Genomic DNA, 23,214 nt, shown 5'->3' with positions numbered 1-23,214 from the left:
CCCAAAGAGCCCATCGCCCACCCTCCTCTTGTATCCTTAGATGGTGCGTCCCTTCGCGCTTTCCCTCTGACCCCTCTATTTTCTCCCAACTGTGGGATCACCCACAGTAGATGTTTAATGCTAAGCGTGACTTTAGTTTTGTCTTGTTAAAAAATATTTCCCTATTACCAAACCAATGCACTGTGAATCAGCACTTCCTGAAAAACGTGGACATGCTGAACTATACTGCTTCTCTGAAATGAAATCCCATCTTTCAACTCCCTCTAGCTTGTAATTTCCTAGTAGGCAGGGACCATGTCTACCAATTCTGTTATATTACACTCTCCCAAGGATTTAGGATTGTGCTCTGTACATAAAGAGCGGTCATTAAGCATGATTAATTGATTTAAAACAAATGTTCATGCCATCCAGGAAGACAGGACTTAAAACTGTGCCCTGAAAGCTACACTCGGGTAGACTGTAAGCTTCTTACTGGCAGGGATCATGTCCACCCACTCTTTATTTCAACTCACTTTTCCTTGCGCTTAGTATAACAATCTACACACAATAAGGGCTCAATAACAAAGACCGAAGGGAACCCGGAATGATTATAATCCGGCAGTCCATGTGAGAGTCCAGGGCATTAATACTTTGTAATTATTATATTTGTTAAGCGCCTTCGATTTGTCAAGCACTGTTCAAAGTGCTGGGGTAGAAACGATAATCAGGTCATACACAGCTCCACATGGGGCTCACCGTCTAAGTAGGAGAACACGTATTCCATCCCCATTTTGCCGATGAGGAAACAGACTCGTGAAGTAAAATGACTTGCCCAATGTCACACAGCAGTTAAGTGGTGGAGCAAGGATTGGAATCCAGCTCCTCTGACTCCCAGGCTTGGGCTCTTTCTACTGGGCCACCCTGCTTCCCCACTGTACAAAAGTAAGAGCATCGAGAGGAGCAAATTCCACATCAAACTCTCCGATCCACACCGGGCATCTTACTGCCAAGTTCTGGCATTTCCAGATGTGGAGCTGCTCCTCTAAATTACTCTTTCACTTCCCGGGAAGAAATTCCCAGAGCTCTGCGACTTCTGCATTGAATTCTACTGCACTGTCTGCCTTTGACTCTCCCTGCCCCATGCTCAGATCGAGGTTTCTGGGATGCCGTCGCTTCCACCCCTTCATCCGTTTCTCGCAAGTGATTCAGTGCAACTTTTTGCCATTTCCCAGGGGGCCACCACTCGAAATCCTGGGAGAAACCGTTTCTAAGATTTTCTGCTCCAAGGTTCACTGAGACGGCCGCTTTCTGCTTCACAGAAGACTGCAGGGGACGTAACCCTTCAGACGGCTGCTGGGGGCCTGACGGTGCTGCCAGCTAAGCTATGCTTCTCTGTGAGTCTTGCTGTCCAGATTCTTCAGCTCACCACCTTACCCTGCATGCTTTTCGAGGTTGACTTTTCCTTCCCTTGGCGCCATCTACGCCTTATCGCTTTCCTTTCTCTCTCCCCCGCCGGCTCTTGCCGGCTACTCAGTCCCGTGGCCTCTGGCTTTGCTAAATTGTGGTGAGGGGAATGGATGGGGAATGGGATGGATGGTGAGGATGAAGATGGTGATGGGTACAGGATGGATGGTGAGGATGGTGGTGTTTATAGGACTTAGCTTAGAACAGTGCTATGCACACCGTATGCACTTAATAAATACGACTGACTGACTGAGAACAGGTAGGGGAATGGGGTGGATATCGAGGATGGAGGAGGCCAAGACGGTGGGAATAGTTTGGGTGGCAGGGAAGAGGGTGAGTAAAGTACTCCCACCCCACCACCACCAGGAATGGGATGGTTTAACGGGATGGATGGTGATGACAGAGAAGCAGCGTGGCTCAGTGGAAAGAGCACGGGCTTGGGAGTCAGAGTCATGAGTTCAAATCCCAGCTCTGCCGCTTGTCAGCTGTGTGACTGTGGGCAAGTCACTTCACTTCTCTGTGCCTCAGTTACCTCATCTGTAAAATGGGGATTAACTGTGAGCCTCACGTGGGACAACCTGATTACCCTGTATCTACCCCAGCGTTTAGAACAGTGCTCTGCACATAGTAAGCGCTTAGGAAATACCAACATTATTATTATTATTATCACAGGATACATGGATGGAGGCTGGTGCACTAGTATGGCAGAGCCAGGACCAGGGGACTGACCGATCAACGCCATCTTTTTCTTCTTCAGCCAAGACAATGTTTGGGCTATTTCCCCTCAACACCTTCCCCATCCCTGGGCAAGAGATCAGAGACGAGTTGCTCCTTTGGATTGGCCTCAGGCAATCAAGAAAGCCCATTAATTCTTCCAGGACACAATGCTCCATAAACCTCACCGCTACTGCGGCTGTAACTACTAATGCCTTGGGGCTTTCAGCATGCTACTGTGGCGATGTCCTCAAGTTCCACACTGCTCAACGTGCTTTAAGTAACAGAGAGGCAGTCTAGGAGATTTTAATTGATTTGAATAGAGTTTATCATCCAGAGTAGCTCTCGCTCTCTGATATTACGTGATCAGACAAGTTTTAGAGGAGCAGCGTGGCCTGGTGGAAAGAGGATGGTTTGGAAGTCAGAAGACCTGGGTTCTAATCCTGACTCCACCATTTGTCTGTTGGGTCATCTTGGGCAAGTCACGACTTCCCCGTGCCTCAGTTATCACATCTGTAAAATGGGAATTATGACTGTGAGCACCATGTGGGACAGGGATTGTGTCCCACCCAATCTGCTTACATCTACCCCAACACAATGCCTGGCACGTAGTAACCATCTATCAGATATCATCATTATTATGACTATTAGAGACGATTTAAAACACAACATTATTAGCCCATTGGCAAATTCAAAGGACTTGGCATAGGATTTGAATTTCCCCAAGGCCCAAGTGACAAGAGCTGCCATCGGGTGGGAGTAGCAGTGGTCTGATTGACCTCGGGGAAGTCTCCCTGGACCCAATCCCAAACTCCTCGGAATGTCCTGCGAAGAGCACGATTCTAGAAGATTCTAAAATTCCACCTCCATCTTGGGAGTAGGAGACAATCAGTGGTATTTAATCATACACACCGAGCACTTTCTTTGTGCAGAGGACTCTACTAAATGGACGGGAGAGTGCAGTGAAACTGAGTCAGGAGGTACGTTGCTTGTTCACAATGAGCTTCCAGTCTAGAGACGGCCTCTCAGGGGGCAAGATCAGGTAAAGTTCTCCGGGGGTTCACAAGTGGGTGAGAGAGACAAGGGGAAAGAATGAGAAATCACTGCAAGTGAGCCAAGGCAATAACATGACAGGTACCAGTTTATGCCAGTCCCTGAACCCACCAGAGAAAAAGTTTGCCACATGATTGATTGATAATATCTGCTGAATGCTCAGAGAGTGGGTGAGACAAAATTTTTTTCAAGAATCCATGTCACAAAAAAGAAGGATTTGGGTGACACAGATGGTCGTCAGGGTCACCAGCCCAGGAATGGTTTCTGAGAAGAAGCCAAGAAAGAGACCTAATCAGGGAGGAGGACATGAGAGACGATGAGGAAGATAATATGCAATTAGTACAGTGGTCTGCACACAGCGAGCGCTCAACGATTGCCACTGATCGACTGAATGATGGGAAATGAGTAAAGGAGGAAGGGTTGTCGGTTGACATTTGGAGGCCGGGTACACCAAGCAGCTGGAGGGCTTTGAACTCAAGTGCCAGAGATACAAAGGAGGCTAGGAGGAAGGGAGACAAACCAGTGGGCATGAGTATTCCAGGATTCCCACTCTCGGGATTGATTAAAATCCTTCCATGTACTTCTAAAGTGCAGTCCCTGGCGCTTACCATCTTTTCACCTTTGTTTATTCTAGAAAAATTAGCCAAACTCGGGTTTTTTTTCTTTAAATTGAACCCTTGCTCCAGAGAGCACACATCTTACACTTACTTCTTAATCCCCTTTGCACAGTTCAAGGCAGATCCGGGGTTTTAGTTCTTCAGGTTATTAGGAATCTTCAATTACCATTAAAATGAATTTTCATTCCATGGGCTAAGTCTTAAAAGAAAGAGCTGCGAGAAAGGAACATTACCATTTTTTTGGAGGAAGGCTGAAAATGACCATTCTTCTCAAGTTGCTTGAAAAGCTGCAAAAAGGATTGATTTATATGTGCAGTTTCTCATCTTAAGCGGGGTAGGGTTTAGGATAACGTCATCTTGAAATCGTCTGTTGCTCCTGGTGGACTGCGGCTGTTTTTCCATTCTGACCTTCACATCTCCGCACGATATATAAATATACAATGCGTCCAAAAAAAAAAAAAAAAGCTTATCTGCATGGGAAGGCCAGTTCACCTAGAACAGTGATAAACTGAAACTCAAGGGATTCCAGCAGAGAGGAGTGCCTATATCAAGCAATAAATCAATGCCTTTTATAGAGTACTTACTGTGTGCAGGGCACTGTGCTAAGTCTTGGGGAAAGCACAATCCAATCAAGTTGATAGATATGACCCCTGCCTCCAGGAGCTGAAAGTCTATTGTGTGCAGAGCATTCATTCATTCATTCGATCGTATTTATTGAGGGTTTACGGTGTGCAGAACACTGTATTAAGTGCGTGTGAAAACACAAGGTGGCGTTCTGTTGTATCCCTGCCCTCAATGAGCTTAATAATAATAATAATAATAATAATAATATTACTATGTGCCAAAGGACTTTAAGGCCGTCAGAGGGCAGGGACTGTCTCTTTCTGTTGCCGATTTGTACATTCCTAGTGCTTAGTACAGTGCTCTGCACATAGTAAGCACTCAATAAATACTATTGAATGAATAAGCACTAAGATAGATGCAAAAGAATCAGGAGGGCCCACATTGGGCTCACAGTCTTAATCCCCATTTTACAGTTGGATTAACTGAGGCACAAGAGAACTTAAGTGACTTGCCCAAGGTCACACAGCAGACAAGGGGCGGAACCGGATTAGACCCCACGTCCTCTGACTCCCGAGCCTGGGTTCCTGTCACTAGGCCAAGCTGCTTCCCATTCCAATCTGACCCCAGCGACTGGCAACCTGAGCCGAAGGAGACTGAAATCCTGTTATTCCTTCCATTTTGAGGTCAGATTTCTATTTGGTGTTTCTGGGGGGCTTTCCTTTCACGTCCCCCCTCCACTCCTCATCTTTAGAAAGGAGCCCTTTGGGGGCCCAAGGACTCTCTCAACACCTCATCTGCCTATTTCTTTCCCAGCAGTGAGTACAGTGTTCTGTGCATAGTTAGGCTTTCACACGCCACTGCTACTACAGAGAGGATTCAGAGTCCCTCCGGAAGCCAGAAATGTTGCTATCCGTATCCTAGAGAACGGTATGACTTCCAGGAGGGTATTATTAATTATTTCTCCTAGTTGTCCACCACTAAAGGGGCCAGGCTCTGGAATTTTGGGGTGGGAAGGGGCCAGGCCACAAACTAATTATTATTATTATTATTATACTTACCAAATGCTCACTTTGCGTCAAGCATTGCTAAGGCAGATACAAGATGATCAGAATGGGCACAGTTCCTGTTCCACTGTGGGCTTGGTATCCTAAGTAGGAGAGAGAACAGGCATTGAATTACATTTTGACAATTGAGGAAAGTGAGGCCCGGAGAAGTTAAGGGACTTGACTGAGGTCAGTAATAGCATACATTACATATAAATATAAGAGTATGTAAAAGCCAGGTGTGTAGATATAGTATATAGAGAGAGAATCTAGGCACGCACGTTTGAGAATATGAATGATTTGAAATCTGAATGAAAATATTTGAATATATATACATATGACTATGACATATGCTTGTATTCATTTGTAAGTGACCTCAGGCAAGTATATATAAGTGTATGTTTCTATCATATGTATTCGTATACACACACACAGACACAGATGTATACATATATACACACACACAAACAGGATGAACACAAGATATATAAGGATCAGTAAATACACATAGGATGCATATTTCTCTAAAAAATCTGTAGATATGGATGGTATAATTGCCATACTTGTCATTTGGAAATTTCATCTCTTTTGGCTCTTCTTCTCTCCGGTCCTTTTCATCAGTCAAAGCTTCCCTTCATGAATGTCATGAATTAGTAATTCAGGCCCAATTTCAGAAGAGGGTCTTTGGAAATCTTCGATGTGAGTATACTGTTTTTATAGAATCCCAGAAGGAAAACTCTATTCGTTCCTCCTGGCAACAGGACAGAGCCTTTTTTTTTTTTTAAAAAGAATCGCCACCTTTGGATTTTAAGAAGATAAAATCTAAGTATGCACTTTTTTTTTTTTTTTTTTGCAATTGGCCCCGCTCTGCCTGACTCACAAAACAGGAGTGGAGCAACAGCCCATCGCACCTGCTTGTTCAAAGAGCCCCAACTGCAAAATCTTCAAAGATTCAATATTGCTTCTGATTGAATCACATTTGAAATGGTATGCAAATTTCAGAACAAAAGGATCTTGTTCACAATTGAAAGAGAACATGAATGTTTTATTCAAATTAAAATCCAAATGGAGTTGCATTAGGCTTTTTTTTCCCCCTGACATTTCACGAGTAGATTGAAAATAAATTCATTCTCAGGAATTTGTTCAAATAATTGCCCAGACTTGAAGAGTTCAAGGGATATGAATGGCATCAACCTCTATCTGCCGAATCGCAAACCTGTGATGAAATAGAACCTTTACCTTTCATTAGTGATATCTGACAGCTAAGACAGTTATGGGACTATTTGATCAATGCATTTTTGTTTCAGAAAATGATAGTGATTTGCCGATGGCGTGGGTTTTAGTCTGGGCTGCAGGATTCGGGCTCAACTTACATTTAATTCTGTGCATAGAAATACAGACTCCAGCTGTTCTTCAAGTATAGATTAGAAAAGACACTCGTGACGATCTGAAAAAATGATTTAGAAAGTCAAATGTATACAAATCACGCTTTCTCCACAGAAGCGAAAGTAATATTTGCTGTGGGCTTATTAGAGTGACATTCATTCCATATCAAAGCAGAAGAAGCTATTTGAATTAATCAATCTGCTATCTGTTGATGCATAGATACATTTTAGAGTTGCACTTCTCTGGGGAAATAATCTTTACAAATTTTTTTCTATGGGCATCACAGAGTCCCAGTCCACGTGGTGTAAAATCTAACACTTTTGTCAGGTTGAATCAGTGCTTTTCGAAATAGATTGCACAAGGAGAGCAATTAGAACCCCGTTCAAAAAGCAAACTCTCAGAGAAAAAGTTCATTCTATAAGTCGACGGGATTTTATCGAAATGAAGAGCGAGGCAGGGCATAGCACCAGGTTTCCTGGGAGAAGACCTCTGCCGTGCACATTCTCACAGGATACCTGAGGCAGGAAGGGGAGGGGAAGGCCTTTGGAGCTGGGCCCGACATGTGGGGAGGGTGATGGGTGTGGGCAAAGGCAGGGGAGCGTATCCGAGCGACTGATGCACGTACACGTGACCAAGACGGACCGATTAAAAGTTTCCGAGTCACGGCAGAGGAGAGTCTCGAACCGAGTAGCGAGGCCGCTGGCCACTGGCTAACTGCAAGAACCAAAAGACTAGGCTTGCTGGCAGGCTATCGGGAGCCGGGGACTGCCCTCCTCCAACCGAGGCCTGAGAAGAATGGATGGCAAGTCACTTTTTAGGAGATGGCAGAGAAATAAATTCCTACCAGCTCTGGGCTCTCGTCAGTCTTCTCTGCAAGGGTACAAAGGTCTGTGGGCACTGTACGAGAAGAACCCCACTGACTGTCAATCAGTAAAGTGCCCGGCACATAGTAAGCACTTAAAAAAAAATGATGGCATTTGTTAAGCGCTTACTATGTGTAAAGCACTGTTCTAAATGATGGGGAGGATGCAAGGTGATCAGGTTGTCCCACGTAGGGCTCACAATCTTAATCCCCATTTTACAGTTGAGGGAACTGAGGCCCAGAGAAGTTAAGTGACTTGCCCAAAGTCACACAGCTCACAAGCGGCAGAGCTGGGATTTGAACCCATGACCAGCCCGTGCTCTTTCCACTGAACCACGCTGGCTACCATAGTTATTATTATTATTATTACTAGAGGGGAGCAAAGACAGACATTAATATAGATCAGTATTGCCAGAGGACAGCAGGAGAGGTTCTGCAGGGCTCTCACTTGTCTACAACATCCCACTCTTTCAAGCAATCAAGAAAGAAGACTTCCACCCACTGGATCTTCATGGTTTCCTAAGAGACAGCATCTTAAATGTGACGCTGACTGACCTCAAATAGCACATTCGTTGAGCCCAAATCTCCCCTGCTGTGTAATGGCCCTGGGCAGAAGCCAGGAGAGGATATTCTTTCAAATCGATGGACCGACGGGAGCGAGGGATGATAATGTCATATTTTCACTTCATGCAGTTCCTCCCTTTAATAATTAGCTTACATACAACAATGTTTATTCAGAACCAATTCTCATATTGGCCAAGCTGGTAGGGTAACTCCGCCTTTGAGACCTTTGAGAACAATCCTGGGGAAATATAAATTTATTGCATCAAGTTTTTGTGCACTCTTGTATTAGATTTATTCAAACGTGCATTCACATTCATTTTCAACATTGCATTTGTAAATATTCGCATGTTTGTACCTCTAGACTGTGCACACGTTGCAGGCAAGGAACGTGCTCATCAACTCTGTTACATCAGACTCTCCCAATTAGTACAGTGCTCAGGACGTAGTAAGGTCTCAATTCATAAAATTGATTGATATTTCTCAGCCCGGTTAGAGTTTAGCAAGTTTAACCCCAAAACTGATACATTTCCTTCCCACCAGGAGTAGACTTGTTCGATATAGGGTATGAACCCAATAGGAGCTCCCCAAATGCTGTCACTGCCTCATTTTTTCCAGGTCTTCCACTGCCGAGCCCGGCGGGCTGCAGGCTGGAAGCGAGCAAGGGAAACAGTGTGGCTTAGTGGATAGGATAGTGGGCCTGGGAGTCAGAAGGAGAAGGGTACTAATACCAGCTCCGCCACATGTCTGTTGTGTGACCTTGGGCAAGTCACTACCTGGGCCTCAGTTACATCATCTGTAAAATGGGGATTAAGACGGGAAGCCCCATGTAGGATAGGGACTGTGCCCAACACCATTAACTTTTATCTACCCCAGTCCTTCCCCTCTCAGGGTCGCACCTAGAGTTTCCAGTTCTCTACCAGTCTCGACTAGAGGATGGAGAGTCAAGCAGAGGCCTGTCCATTCCATTCTTAGCTTGGGCAGGGGCTAGCGAACGGAAGGCCACCTGCTTCAGGGCAAAACTCACTTGTGCTGGGCAGCAGCTGCACGGGAGAGAGTCGAGGGTGGAGCTTCAAGTTGACTGCTCGGAAGGAGACAGTGGTAAAACACTTCCGTATTTTGACCCAGAAAACTCTATGGATACACTACCAGAATGCTTGTAGATGGAGGCGGGGCATTCTGGGAGAGACTTTCCATGGCGCCGGTATGGTTCGGAGAGGATTCGACGGCATAAGACTAGACTCCAGTCCTTAGAACAGTGTTTGGCACATGGTAGTCACTTAGCAAGTGTCATAATTATGATGAGTAAAGTGATTGCTCCAGGGCATCACACGAGGTGTCAGAATTTGCAGACACTAGCTTCCCCAACTGCTGGAATTGGAAATGGATCCAGTTAATACTATAGAAGGGCAATACCGGAGCATCTCCCATAATCACGAGTCAACGGGGACTTTTCTCGAAAGGCAGAGAATGGGAACGGAAAGTGACGGGAGTGCTTGGAAAAGCCGCACAGCCTAGTGGATAGACCACGGGCCTGGGAATCGGGAAGGCCTGGGGTCTAATCTTGGCTCTGCCCCATGCCTGCTGTATGACCCTGGGCAAGTCACTTCACTGGGCCTCAGTTACCTCATCTATAAAAATGGTGGTTAAGATTGTGAGGAGGCTCATGTGGGACAGGGACTATCTCTAACCAGATTATCTTCTATCTACTGCAGAATTTAGCACAGTGCCTGGCACGTAGTAAGTGCTTAACAAATACAAAAAAAGGAAAAGAAAAAGCTCAACTTTTGAGTTTCCAAGTGCGCTATCATGCAGGTGGCTCCCTGCACCCCCCTGTCCCCTTGTGCCCTGCTGAGATGGGAGAAATGTCGGGGTTTTGGGGTGGGGTTTTTGGGGGTGTTTGTTAATTTCTCATGATGTGTCAGGCACCATACTAAGCTGTGGGCTAGATACAAGTTAATCAGGTCAGACATGGACCACATCCCACATGGGGCTCACAGTCTTATTTCACATTTTACAGGTGAGGTAAATGAGGCAGAGAGAAGTGACTTGTCCTAGGTGTCACAGCAGAAAAGTGGTGCAGTCTGGATTAGAACCCAGGTCCTCTCAGGTCCATGTTCTATCCACTAGGCAAAATCGTTTGACAAACCTGGGGGATAGACAGCCATCCTCCTCCTCCTTCCCTCTGTGTGACCAGATCCTGATTTCCAGGCAGGATTTGGCTCTCCCCATAGATAAAATGGATAATAAGTCACGGTCTCATGGAAATCCTAACCAAGAGATGTGACCTTTAAAAGTTCTAAACAGCTCTCGTTTCATGGCAGTACAATTTATTTAACCTTTAACAGACTCCTCATTGTACTTGGACTGGATTTGCTATTTTAAAGAATTTAAGTATCAATACGCTATAAAAGAATCTCTTGCTTCTCGGCTACGAGCCCATTCCCTGATGATATTCCAAGCGCATCGTCCACGGATCAGCCCACGTCCCGAAGAAGAAGATATCTCTTGCGTGAGAGGGCCCCCTTCGCTAATACTCAGTTTACAATTGTGATCCTCTTTTCTCCCTTTCGGTCCACCACCTGAGCTCCGTGTCATCCCTCCCTCCCAGTAGAGCCGGACCGTCTTCCCGTCCCCGGAGGATTCATCGCCCCTTGGACTTCCCGCTGAAACTATATCCTCTAAAAGACAGAAAAGGAACTCAGTCAATCATGTTTATTAAGTGCTTACTATGTGCAGAGCACCATACTAAGCACTTGGGAAAGTATAATATAAAAATAAACAGATTTTCTGCCCATAACCATCTAACAGTTTACTCTTCATCTTCCCACCTGAAGCTACCCTTAATGGTAACGGAAAGCAGCCCAGCCTAGCGGTTAGAGAATGGGCCTGAAAGGCACAAGGACCTGGGTTCTGATCCTGAATCCTCCACTTGTCTGCTGTGTGATGGTGGGCAAGTCACTTCACTTCTCTGGGCCTCAGTTACCTCATCTGTAAAATGGGGAATAAGAATGTCAGCCTCACGTGGAACTGGGACTGTGTCCAATTTGATTACCTTGTTTCTACTCAGTGCTTAGAACAGTTCTCGACACATAGTAAGGGCTTAACAAATATCATCATTACTATCATCATCATCATTACTGTTACTATTGCTTCCTTGAGAACCACAAATGCCGAACCGGCAACAAGCTCGTCCATTCACTCTTTCGGACCTCAGCTGTAGCTTCCTGTGGGACTTAGTAGGGGAAAATGTGAATGGGCAGAATTGGAGCTGGAAGGGTTGGGAGACACGAGGCAGGCCGGCAACCGGCCCCTTTGGCTTCCTGACAACTGGGGGCGGGAGGAAATCCTAGGCCTACCGACAGCTGGGGAGAATATAGTCTCCCTGCACCCATCTCAGTCACGAGAGTCCACGCTGGGCTCGGTGACTTCTCTAATCTCTACTTTCTCCAGTGCTTCGTACCTAGCTCCTCACTCAGGGGTCAAAAGGAGAAGCTTGGCTGAGAGGAAAGAGTGGACCTGGCTTTTAATCCCAGCTCTGCCACTTGTCTGCTTGTGTGACCTTGGGATAGCCACTTCACTTGTCTGTGCTTCAGTTCCCCCGTCTGTAAAATGTGGATTAAAACCGTGGGCCCCATGTGGGACAGGAATTGTGCCCAACCTGATTATCTTGTCTGTATTCCAATGCTTAGATCAATACTTGCTTAACATTTACAGCTCAACAAATACCGTAATCATTCTCAATATTAATACGTACCACTGATTGATTCATCTACCACCTTTGTCTAGCTCTAGATCTATTTGTCTGGTAGTCAAAAATATGTTCAGGTATTTATTATGACAAATCTACTGGGCAATATTTTCCCGCTTTGTTCTCCCGTTAGATTGTAACCTCCTTGTAGTCAAGGAACTAGACCCTCAGTTAACAACCAATGGTACTGGTGGAGCACTTACTGCATGTAGAACACTATACCGAACACTGGGGAGAGTCCGGTACCAAGGAGCTGGTAGACACATTCCCTGCCATAAGCATCTTACAGTCTAGAGAAGAGCTTGTCCTCCCCAGATGCTCAGTACAGCACAACGAACTTGGTGGCATCCAGTATATTCCACGACATTACTGTTCAGTCACACTCAAATGTTTACTCTCTTCTCATACCATTAGATGATGCCCCATTCTGTTATATGGAGACAGGAAGGCATAGTTGTAAACTTTTTTCTTCACTTGGGACCAAATTATTGCAGGTACATTTTGCTCTTAACACATCAAATGGTTACATCACATACCTTGGTTTGGCTCACGAGTTTTAAAGTTTAATTTCACATTCCTTGCTTTGCTCAGGAGTTTTAAAGTTTTGATGAACAAGTAGGATAAAAATGACTTACGCATGATTTGCAGCCTATGTTTAATCCAAATAGTCAAGTTGTCCCATTTGTCTTTTCATTAATTCTAGGTCCAAATGTTCTGTTCTCCATGAGTTTGTGTCAAATATATTCAAATATTTATCTCCAACTCAATGTTGCTTATATTTCTGGTAAATTCTGAGTAGCAAATGCATACGACTGTTGGGGGAGTGACCTTCTTTAAATTACTGTTTTTCCAGAGAAGCCTTTAGTCTTGCATTAACCTTGTTGAGAAACATTCAGGTCTCTTTAAGCAACTGCTTCGAGCACTCTTTAAGGCACATTAGTGACGTGAGAGGAGGTGTTGGTGAAGCCCATAGAGAATTCAAGAAAATTTACCTTGATAGCCTTCGATACTGTACCTAATGGGGAACGAATCAGGTAAATGTTAATGACTTGCTTAGAACACTTCACTGCTCTCGTTCATTATTTCCTGATGGTCATTTGTGACCCACCAGGTCATTAATGTCATTTTAAACTGCATTGAAATTCACCCCCTACAAAAAAAAAAAGATGGGCTCTTCCAGTTTGCCTCAAGCACCATTAAGGGTGCCAAGCGAATATTGATGCCAAGGGCCCCGACCCAACGGCTCCAAGGACTTTTATCCACATCTCACCAGAGCACCGATGATTCAGAAATTCCTTCTGAAAAAATACCCTCCCTCCAGCCTGTTATTTCACACTCAATTCTCATTTCCCCCACCGTCAGAGGCTCCCGGCTCAACAATTCTCTGGGTTGGGAGAATGGTTGTCAGCCTGGGCAGAGCTGGTAATTCTGTTGTAGTGTGCTTTTCCAAGTGCTCAGTACAGTGCTCTGCACATAACAAGCTCTCACTGATTGATTGGAGGCTCCTCTCTGGGGGGTGTCTCTCTCTTGCAGAGTTAGGGCTCCTCCATCAAGTCGTGCCTAGGTAGGGCGGCGGTTCCCCTCCACACCAGAGAGACGCCCACAGCGAGTCCCAGCTGGCCCCCACGGGGGCTACACACTGGTGGAACTGGGATTAGAACCCAGGTCCTTCTGACTGCGGGGCCTGTGCCCTATCCACTGCACCTCATTACCTCATCAAAAGCAGCCTGAACTCCAGTCAGGTAAGTCCCAGCTTCTGGACATCCAACTTTGCAAAGTTCAACGATGAGGCTCTCTGAGCCCGGGCTGCTGGTGATTTCTCCAAAATCAAATCGTTCCAGAGAGCGGGCAACAGTTGCAGCTGCACGCAGCCTGCTGAGACGCTACCAATCTGTCACAGTGACGCGTCCTGGCATCTTAGACCGCTCGCTTAGCGCCAGACTGACGAGCCGGTCATTTCCATAAAACATCAAGTCCAGTGGATCTTTCCTTCAGTGCTCCCGTAGTCAATGTGGCAACTGATTCACATCCAGAAGCGAAATTAGAATATTCAAGGCAGCTGCAAAAATGATTACTTATGGGAAGCGATAAGAAAATAATATACCGCACCCCAGTGGAAGAACGGGCAGAGTAAAGAATGTTTAATTAAGTGCTTCAGGTCAGTCAAGGCAGAATTAAATGAAAAGTCAGACAACCACGGCTGCCCCAACCGTCGTGGGCCTTGGCTTCTGACCTGTCTCGGATCCGTGAAGCCTCGAGGTGCATTCTCCACAGATATTAGATTGTCAGGAGGCTTTGGTCATGACTGGACGATGGACAATCAGGACAACCAGCCCGTGTTGTCCCTTGACCACCTGACCTGTTAGAGTTAGAACCTTAAGGAATCTGGAGCTCTGCTCTCCTGGCCTGAGTATACAACTGCTCTTATTCTGTTTATTGATGGCCTTTTCTTTCATGTTATTTTTGCATTTTCACTGTTTCATCTTTCCTGATTTGTTGGTCTCCAAACCCTCTTCTCCCCTCAGTCTCCTGTGAGTTCTTGGGGGCCTGGGAACTGTGTCCAATTCTCACCTGGGGATTTTTTTTCCCCCAGTGGTTAATACATTCTTTTACTTAGAATAACAACAACAAAAAGTGCTCACTATGTGCCAAGCCCCTTGAGGGATGAGGTAGGGACAGCATTATCAAGTCCCACATGGGGCTCACAATCTAAGTAGGAAGGAGAGCAGTTACTGAATCCCCATTTTGCAGATGAGGGAACTGAGGCACAGATAAGTTAAGTGACTTACCCAAGGTCCCATAACAGGTAAGTGGCAAAGCTGGGATTAGAACACAGGTCCTTCTGATTCCCAGGCCTGGGCTCTTTCTACTAGGTCACAATGCTTTCCTACTAAAAGAACTAAACTTTTAAAAACTACTACTAAACTATAAAATACTAAACTACTAAAAAAAAATCAGACATTAAGGAGGGGTTGAATATTGACCTTTGGAGAAGAGAGAAATTAGGGAAGAGGAAAGAGAAGGAAGGATGAAAGCAAGGGGAGGAGGCTAAGAAGAAAACCTGGGTTTTCAAGAAGCAATATCTCGTGTGTCCCACTATTTGTGTCCCTTCAGCGTCATTCTTGAAGGCCTCAAAACAGGAAGGTGCTTGCAAAAAAAGAAAGATAAAATGAAAGAACAAGAGGAGCTGGGAGCAGGAGTTCAGTGGTACAGCAGTGTGGTCGAGTGGACAGAGCATGGACATGGGAGTCAGAGGTCCTGGGTATGACACTTCTCTGCTGTGTCATCTTAGGTGAGTCACTTCACTTCTCTAGGTGTCAGTCACCTCATCTGTAAAATGAGAATTAAACCTTATCTCTCCCCCCACCCCCACACCTCCATATTTAGACTGTGAGCCCATGTGAGACAGGGACTGTGTCCAACCTGATTAATTTGAATCTACCCCAGTGTTTATAGCAGTGCTTGACCAACAGTAACTGATCAACAGCGTGGCTCAGTGGAAAGAGCTCGGGCTGTGGAGTCAGAGGTCATGAGTTCGACTCCCAGCTCTGCCTCTTGTCAGCTGTGTGACTGTGGGCATCACTTCACTTCTCTGTGCCTCAGTTCCCTCATCTGTAAAATGGGGATTAACTGTGAGCCTCACGTGGGACAACCTGATTACCCTGTATCTCCCCCAGCGCTTACAAAAGTGCTCTGCACATAGTAAGCGCTTAACAAATACCAACATTATTATTATTATAATAGGAAAAAGAGTGTCATTTCCTACCCCAGCTCCTTCAACACCACTGAAAACTGCTCTAGTAAGGCAACACCACCACTTCCTGAGTGGCCACAAGAAGAATGGGAAATGGTTGAGAACAACAGCTAATCTTAGCTTTGATTGGTCACATCCCAGAAACTGTCAGCACTTCCTCTAGGAAACTAAAGATATCAAAACACTGAAGGAGGTCTGGAAAAACAAACAAAAGAAAAACCCACCTCAGATGAGAGAAAGCAGTGTGGCCTAGTGGAAAGAGCATGGGCCTGAGAGTCAGAGGACCTGAGTTTGAGTCCCAGCTCAGCCACTTGCCAGTCATTCAGTAAATCATATTTATTGAGCACTCACTGTGTGCCACGCACTATATTAAGTGGTTAGGAGAGTACAATACGACAGACACATTCCCTGCCCCAAAAAGCTTACAGTCTAAAGGAAGAATGACATTAATATAGACAAATACAATTAGAGATATATACTTAAGTGCTTGTCTGTTCTATCAACTCGCGAAAGTCACGTACAACCTCAAATACCTCATCTGTAAAAATCGGGATTAAATCCTCCCTCTATTTTAGACCTAGAGCCTCATGTGGGACAAGGATGGTGTCCCATCTGATTATCCGGTGTTTACCCCTAAAGTTAGAACTGTGCCTGGAACATAGTAAGCACCTACCAAGTATCATTGAAAAAAAGGTCTGGAAAAAACCCACAGCTTTAGAAAGCAATAATGAAAGGGATGTCACACCTAGAGCAGAACATAGTAAGTGCTTAACAAATACCAACATCATAAAAGTTGGCTCTAAGTAACACTCAGACCACTTGGGAGTGGGACACAGAAAAATAATACTATCTGAAGTTTGAGTGGAGTCAAGTGGGAGGCCTTAAAAATCTGGGGAGACCATCTCGTGCCGGCCTCGTTGAGCGATCACTGAGAGATGCAATGGGCCAAATGACCAGTGGAAACCACCCAACAAATGCCAAGAGAACGTGAGGAAATACTGTCTGTTTGAACATTCGGGAAGCCCTGACTTGCAACTTCCTCTTCCTATTCCATCACTTACCATATTGCAGAGCACACGTCACTAATCCCCGGGCTTCTTCAACGAATCAGTCCATAGCATTTATTATAAACCGTGTGCAGAGTGCTGTTCTAAGCACTTGGGAGAGTACAAGATAATATGACACATTCCCTGCTCACCACAAGCTTACTGTCCTGAGGGGGAGACAGACATTACTATAAATTACATATATGTACATAAGTGCTGTGGGGCTGGGAGGGGAAGAGAAAAGGAAGGGAGGACTTAGTCAGGGAAGACCTCTTGGAGGAGATGTGACTTCAGTAAGACTTTGAAGGCAGGGAGAGTAACTGTTGGATATGAAGAGGGAGGGAGTTCCCGGCCAGGGGGAGGATGTGGGAGCGAGAGGACCAGATCGAGGTACAGTGAACAGAATGGCAATACAGGAGCTAAATATGTAGGCTGGGTTGCAGTAGGAGAGCATCAAGGGAAGATTGGGCGGGGTGGTGGGGGCCGTGTGCAAGGTGATTGAATAGTCTGAAGCCAATGCTAAGTAGTTTCTCCTGGAAATGGAGCTGATAAATACTGGGGGTTCTTGAGGAGCGGGGAAACACGGCCTGAATGTTTTTGCAGAAAAAATGATCTGGCCCACAAAGTGACGTACCAACTGCAGTGGGGAGAGACAGGAGGCGGGGAGGTCATCAAGGAGATTGTTCCAGTAACCTAGGCAAGAAAGGATGTTGTTGGACTAAGGCAGTAGCAGTTTGGATGAAGAGGAGAGGGCAGACTTTAGGTATGTCGTGGAGGTTTAAACCAACAGAATTTAGTGATAGATTGAATGTGTGGATTAAATGGGAGAAGGGAGTCAAGGATAATGCCAAGATTATGGGCTTTTGAGACAGGAAGGATGACGATGCTGTCTACTGCATTTTGAGATTCGCTCCAATTCAAAGTTCCATGCGGGATGCCATGAATCGGTCACTGTGTCTGTCCACCACAGATAGGAACGATCCCTCCGGCCCTCAGAACTCTGAGCTACTCGATGTCAGCGTCCTCCAATTCACCAACTTAAACCTCTTAGCGGAATCATGTTTAACTTTCTACACATCCAAAGTTCTCATTAATGAAATGAGTTAATGGTCACTGGGCCAGTCTGGCCTTCTGGGAAGAGGCGGCTGCAAGACAAGGCTTAGCAAAGATGGGAAAATATTTTCTGACTCAGCTTCCATTTCCCAGCCCGGGGACCTGGCTGATAGATTTCCGCTCCCTCTGGGATCGTCTAATTCCCGCCTCAAATCAAACTTGAAAATTAGACACTCCAAAAGCTTCTACTCTGGATTCGTGCTTCGAGAATCGATCCTCCTCTGATTAACCAAGATGGTTTCGAGTCAAATATTTCTCTTCAGCTGTTACAGAACAATATGCTCTACCTGAATAATAATAATACTAATTGAGGCATTTTTTTCAAGTGTTTACTATGTGCCAGGCACTGTACTAAACACTGGGGTAGATAAAGGTAACGGGTTGGACACGGCCCCTGTACCTCTTGGGACTTAGACGTTCAGACCCTTTTCCCAGATGAGTTAAGTGAGTCCTAGGGAAGGGAAGTGAGTTGCCCAAGGCCGCACAACAGACATGAGAAAATTACGTCCAGGAGAGCACCACCTTCTTCCTCGCACCTCGGACGAAAATGGGTTCCATCGAGAATGTACCCATAGCTAGTCATCCTTCAAATTCACAGCAGACACTTAAGAGTGAATGTACACACTAAGTACATGAAAAGGTTGTTGGACTGTTGTAATCTATGTAATGCCTCTCCCTCTTTTCTCATTTTTTTTTATGGTTCTTCTTAAGTGCTTACTACGTGCCAGGCTCAAAGCGAGTCGCTTCTTTCGACAGCCTTGTGTCATTTTGCTCTATCGTTGGCAGTTGACACCCAGTTCTTAGTAGGATGCAATCTTGCTTAAGACTTTATTTTTATCAGGTCCTTAAGCCCCTCTAGATGTCTGTAACCTACTTGCAGCTTTCCACCAAGCAACTGTTTGGGTATCCTCCCAATGCTCATCCTCTTCAGGGATGCCATGCAGAATGGCTGTGTTAAGGGGAAGCCGTGTAGCCTAATGGAGAGCATGGGCCTGGGAGTCACCACCACCTGGGTCATTATCCCAGCTCTGTCACTTGTCAGCTGTGTGATCTTGGAAAAGTCTTTTCTGTGCCTCAAGTCCCTCGTGTGCAAAATGGGGTTTAAGACTGTGAGCCCCTCAGGGGACAAGAGCTGCGTCCAACCCAATTAGCTTGTACCTACCCCACCTCTTGGTACATATAGTAAGTTCTTAAATACCATTAAAAAAAATTAATAATGAAGGGTGAGCAGAGACTCTCTGTTAGATCACTAACTCACACTATCTCGCTTCCGGCAATGGAGAATAGGATTATCTGGAAACTGTCTGAGGAAAGCCAGCATAACTACCTGCTGGAGTCGGGGGGGGGGGGGGGGGGGGGGCGGGAAGCCGAAAGGACCGCCTCTGCCCCATGAATCTGAGGGTAGTCTTGCCTCTCTGCTCAATTTGATGAGAGGAAAATTTCCAGGCTCCTAGCACTCCAATCTACCCAGATGTGCCATCGGTGTGATATCCCGCAGCCCCCGACAGATAGTTTATGTCTCACCAGATGTTCAGTTTAAAAGCCCATGTCTGCCTTGCCCATGCCGATCTATCTCAAAAAGTTGTCTCTCTTCCAAAGGATAGAAGCTCATCGGGGCTTGTTCTAAATCTCCGAGGCAGTAGGTACATCCTAATAATAATAAAAAATACAGATAAGAATGACAGTAATAATAGGTATTTGTTGCGTACTTACTATGTTCTAAGCAGTGTACTGAGTGCCAGGGTGGATGCAAGATCATCAGGTCAGACACAATCAGAGAATGAAGCTTAGGGAGAACTGGGAGGATAAATAAAATGGGCTTGAGGCACTCTCAGATATAACCTCTCTCCTTCCACCATACCCCAGCTCGCTCTCTTTGTCCTCTCAATTCACACTAAAGTCATCATCTGGATCTCATTCTTGTTGCTCCTGCTCACACTTTCCTCCTGCCCAGGACTCCCTCCTCGTCACTTTCAGCAGATAACTGCTCTCTCCATCTTCAAAGTCTCTTCTCAAAGTCCCGTTCCTCCAAGAGGCCTTGGCAGAGTCACTCTCCTCTCCCCGCCCTCTATGATCCTTCCTACCTACTCCTGGGCTGCCCGTGCAACTTAATACACTAGGTGGGAAGAGAAGGAGGCTATTTGATCTTATCAAAGCAAGTGGTGGAGAAGGCTGAGGTAATTTGATTTTCTGTTTGTGTGGCTGTGGGTGTGAGAGAGAGATATATAGAGTGAGATACATATACTTATATATACATATAGTGATATCTATACACACACACACATATATATATCACACACACTATTCAGAGAGAGGTACTGTGTGCGTCTATATTTTATGAAATGAAAGAATCCCAATCTTTCTCGCTGACACTGCTCCACATTCAAACTCGCCTGGTTAACAAGCCCAGTCCTGGCCAATCAGTGATATTTCCTGAGAGCTTACTATGTGCAGAGCACTGTACTAAGCACTTGGGAATATAGACTACAGAGTAAAGAGTCACGTTTCCTGTATAAAATGAGCTTACATCTCTATTAAGAGCTTCTGCCACCATCCAAGTGTCTTCCAGAGAGAAAGAGGTTGTACAGAAAGAGAACAAACTAGGAAGTCGGGCCATGCCCCCTTGGCATCTCCTGCTCCTGGAGCTCACTTTCAAGCGACGTGCCGCCTGTTCAATCCATCTCCGTGGCTACTGGCCGCAAGTTTCCGACTAGGACCTCCCGGCCCCGTTCAGCCGCCGACTCCTGAGGTGGGGATGAGCCGTTACCCAGCCTTCCCACTTGCATCCATGACCAACCCCAGCTCCCAGGAATTGACCCACACCCAAGTGCCTGGTCAGCCCCATTTGCCCTCTGTCATTTTTTAAAGGTGTTCATTAAGTGCTTCTTGTATTCCAGATATTGTATTAAGCTCCAGGACAGATACAAGACAGGTTGGAAACAGTCCCAAATGGGGGTCACAGTCTTAATCCCCATTAGACAGATGAGCTGTGGTACAGGGAGCTTAAGTGATTTGCCCAAAGTCACACAGCATAAGAGAGGAGGAGCCAAGATTAGAACCCCGGTCCGTTGACTCCCCGACCTGTTTTTTCTCCACTAGGCCATGTTGCTTCTCTCAAGAGTTTGTTCACAGGCCCAGGCACGGCACTTCCTCCAGCACTGGGCAGATTTCTTCTCCGAGCCCCCGGCCTCGTACCTAAAATCAGAATCCCGCGTCTCATGCTCATCTTTCTTCTCTGCCTTCCGAGCCAGGACGCGCGAGCGGCATCGACTCTGCCTGTCCAGATGCCTGCCAAGTGAGGGCCAGTGTGAGCTTGCCACTCATTCACCTGTAATAAATTAAAAATCCAAGTTAATAATGGGATCATAATTAAGGGAGACACACTTCAGGATGGCATTAAGTTGAATGTAAACTGCCCTAAAACTGAACAATAGATCTATTTTCAAAAGAATTCATTTAAGTAAGTTTCAATTTAAACTGTGAAAGAATGAAAAGGCTACATAATGCCACCCATATAACTGAGAAAATTGATTTGCTCCTGTGGTTAATTCAAAGAACTCTTTTTATCCTACATTTACATTTTAAGCATTTACAGCTTTTTGGAGGCATTACCTCCAAGACTCGATACATATTGCAAATCTCAGATTTAGTGCAGTATAAACAAAATTTTAAATGTCAAATTGCTTCTTCAAACATTTTTAATACAGTCGATGCATATAAATGAGGGAGGAGTGAGGAAAAAGATCAAGAGCACGAAGACATGAAGCCAAACACTCACTGAGCCAAGTTCAAATAGTTAAGTAAAATAGGTGTAGATCACCTTATTATCTTTATTTATATTAATGTTTTCCTCCCCCTCGGGACCATAAGCTAGTTGTGAAGAGAAAACATCTCTCCCAACTCTGTTGTACTGCACTCTCTCAAGTGCTTAGTACAGTGCTCTGCACACAGTGAGCACTCCATAAGTATCTTTGATGATGATGATGGCAGTTTATACCCCTCCACGTTGGGAGGAGGCAGATTATACAGATTGTAAGGTTGTAGGCAATCACGGCTTTCCCCAGTAGATCTTCTCCAGTCACCAGGACACCAAGTTATCTCGGATGGTTTAAGTGGAATTCTCAGTAAAAGCCGACGGAGGAGTTCGTCCCCACCTACGACAACTTTTCCTTTCTTCCCGCTGGAGATGAAACACAGACGATGGCAGTGTTTTGTAGCTGAGATGCAAATTCCAAGGCCTAGATTTTTGGCACAAAGAACAGTACATCTCTAGGGACCTGAGGGATTGCATAGTTGTCACGATTTAGGGGCATGAACTGAAAGATCCTTGATTCGGGTAGGGATTTCCAGGCCTTACACACTCAGTCACGTTAAGCCAGTAACTGGGATACAGTCTCCGGGAGTATGGAGGAGTGTCTGCACGCCAACACCCTGAAGCACTCATTTCGTGCTCAATAGATGACATTTTTGAGCTCTTACTGCTTGCAGAACACTGTACTAGATGGTTGGGAGACCATCCAAGCATTGGTAGACACACTCCCTGCCCACAGGGAGCTTACAGTTACACTAGGGAATGAATTAGATGCTAAGTAGATTTGGGTTCATTTTGGTTCTGAAAATTTAGACTCTGTTCAAAGTTTGTCTTACCAAGTGGCGTTAAACAAGTGCTTTGTGGAGAAAAAAAACAAAAAACATTTCAGTGAGTTTGTAAAAAAAAAAAAAAATGAATATTTCATCTAAAATAAAATTTCCTGTGCTTATTAAATTTCGTTGCTGCACAGATTGCCAGACTCATGTTCTTTTCCAACATGACATCAACAAGCTATTCGGTAGCAGCTGCTCACAAGTTGGGTTTACTGCAATTATTTGAACAAAAGAACGCTACTTCAAATCTAATATAAGATTTCAGATCTCATTCATGAAAAGCATCTAGGCATCTTGATTTCTGGTGACAGCCCCTATTTCACTGATTAGGAGCATTTATCAAATGGCTCGCCAACCGTCAAAAACTATGATCTAAAGGAAGAGTGTAAACCATACCATTTGTTCCATTAGCAGTTCCTGAAATTTCCATGTCCCTCGTTCAAGTAAATCATGCTAAAAAATTCCCCATGATTACCTGGCCAACTGCAGAGTGGGGGCGGGGGGGAGTATCGTCCTTTCTGCTTTACGTTTCAGTTGGGCTTTTAAAGAGGTAAGGTCCACGGAGCAATTACGGTTTCGTGAGAAAGAATCAATTTGTCCTCAGTCGGTGAACGTTTCCTTCTCAATGTCCCCATTTGGATGGGCCTCACCTGTATACTTGGA

At 45.3% G+C, this 23,214-nt stretch overlaps 1 long non-coding RNA gene across 1 annotated transcript; it reads right to left on the bottom strand.

Annotated features, from left to right (window-relative positions):
- Positions 1-12,481: 12,481 nt before the first annotated feature.
- LOC114812943 lies at positions 12,482-21,228 on the bottom strand. Its single transcript, XR_003760556.2, has 4 exons — positions 21,103-21,228; positions 19,432-19,557; positions 13,707-14,012; positions 12,482-13,009 (listed from the first exon to the last, which is right to left on the bottom strand). It is a non-coding gene; the product is annotated as an uncharacterized LOC114812943 (long non-coding RNA).
- Between the last annotated feature and the right edge of the window lie 1,986 nt (positions 21,229-23,214).

The sequence above is a fragment of the Ornithorhynchus anatinus genome, chromosome 6 (assembly GCF_004115215.2).
Source record: "Ornithorhynchus anatinus isolate Pmale09 chromosome 6, mOrnAna1.pri.v4, whole genome shotgun sequence".
Lineage (NCBI taxonomy): Eukaryota > Metazoa > Chordata > Mammalia > Monotremata > Ornithorhynchidae > Ornithorhynchus > Ornithorhynchus anatinus.
Note: the sequence above shows the minus strand (reverse complement) of the source record. Positions and strands in the feature narration are given on the sequence as shown.